Source organism: Mustela nivalis (assembly GCF_964662115.1).
Source record: "Mustela nivalis genome assembly, chromosome: 11".
NCBI classification, from domain to species: domain Eukaryota; kingdom Metazoa; phylum Chordata; class Mammalia; order Carnivora; family Mustelidae; genus Mustela; species Mustela nivalis.
In genome coordinates, this window is record NC_139030.1 from 34,213,715 (window position 1) to 34,215,473 (window position 1,759).

Genomic DNA, 1,759 nt, shown 5'->3' on the forward strand with positions numbered 1-1,759 from the left:
TATTTTGTATTCTCTGAGCATATATTGATTGTATTTATAATGGAAGAAACCTAAGGGCAAGATAGGTGAAGGCCATCTTAAAGATTTGTAGGTATCCGGACGCATGGATGGCTCAGTCAGTTAAGCTGCTGCCTTAGGCTCAGGTCATGATACCAGGGTCCTGGGATCAAGTCCCGCATTGGGCTCCTTGCTTGGCAGGGAGCCTGCTTCTCTCTCTGCCTCTGCCCGCCACTCTGCCTACTTGTGCTCTCAAACTCTCTCTCTGACAAATAAATAAAATCTTTTTTTTTTTTAAAAGATTTTATTTATTTATTTGACAGAGAGAGATCACAAGCAGGAAGAGAGACTGGCAGAGAGAGAGGAGGAAGCAAGCTCCCTGCTGAGCAGAGAGCCACATGCGGGGCTCAATCCCAGGACCCTGGGATCAAGACCTGAGCCGAAGGCAGTGGCTTAACCCACGGAGCCACCCAGGCGCCCCACAAATAAATAAAATCTTAAAAAAAAAAATTGTTGGTATCAAAAATTACCTCCATGATAGCATTTCCCTTTGACTGACTTACTAAAGAAAATCTGGGTTTTCAAAATCACATATTTGCTGTAAGGTAGTATTACTTCAAATTCAAGAACTAAAAGTCTTCAGCATACTTTTGTTTAAAAAGGCCTTCCACATACATTTAAACACACACACAATTTAGGGCCTAAAGTAAAAGGACTAAAGGTAAGCTCTTAAGTAATACAATTATTTGCAAAAGTTTTAGATGGTTTCAAAAGTGAAAAAGAAAATTGCTTGGTTTATAGCTTTAGAAAGATTTAAACTCTACATTATTTTGAAAATATTTCATTATTAAATATTATTATTGGTAACATTTAAAATTTTTCATAAAGAAATGAACGATCTTTCATAGATCAAAATTTTAAAACTCAAGCAGTCTTTTTATATACACAGTATACTTTCATTGCATATGGGAAATAAACTTGGTTCATGTTCTACATTTTAAAAGTGTCAATTACAATAAAAGTCATTATAAACTTTGATATTATCATTTGACAAAATTTACAATCATGTTTTCTTAGGTTTTATAACTGAGAAGCACTTTAACTGCTATACCCAGATGAAGAAACTAAGTTTCAGATTTAAAAATCAAACAATTTATCTGAGGCAGAAATGAAATTGGGGCCATCACCAGATATGCTCATACTATTATCTTAGTCTAATGCTTTAGAATCCATTTTTATTTGCAGATAACAAAAGAAACACAGCACAAATATTTGAAAATAAAATGACAAAAAGCTGCTGGCACAATTTTCCATTTGTAAATTATGTCCATTTAACTGTATCATCGTAATTTTTCAGGGAACTCAATGACAAAGACCCTCAGCTCAGTTTTCTGGTGAATTTGTTTACACTCTTTCATTGTAATCAAATTTCAGCATGTAATATTGTTAATACCATTGGCCTCCACAAAAATGGCTAAGTAGTAATTAGTTCTGTAGGTGATATTTAATTAGGCTGATATCTATCAATTAGGGAATTACTCTTTCCTATAGTTTTATCTATAGTCTCTTTAAAGCCAAATTCATAGTTTACTGAATTCATAGTAGTACTGTCAGTATTCTACAGTAGTCCCATAACCACTTAAGAGAATCCATTAACTGTGTATACCTTCTGTGCTAACTATATAATCCGAACTATATATAATCCAAACTATAAATTCTAAGAAAATATTCATATAAAAACTTAAAGAAAAAAAGGACTATA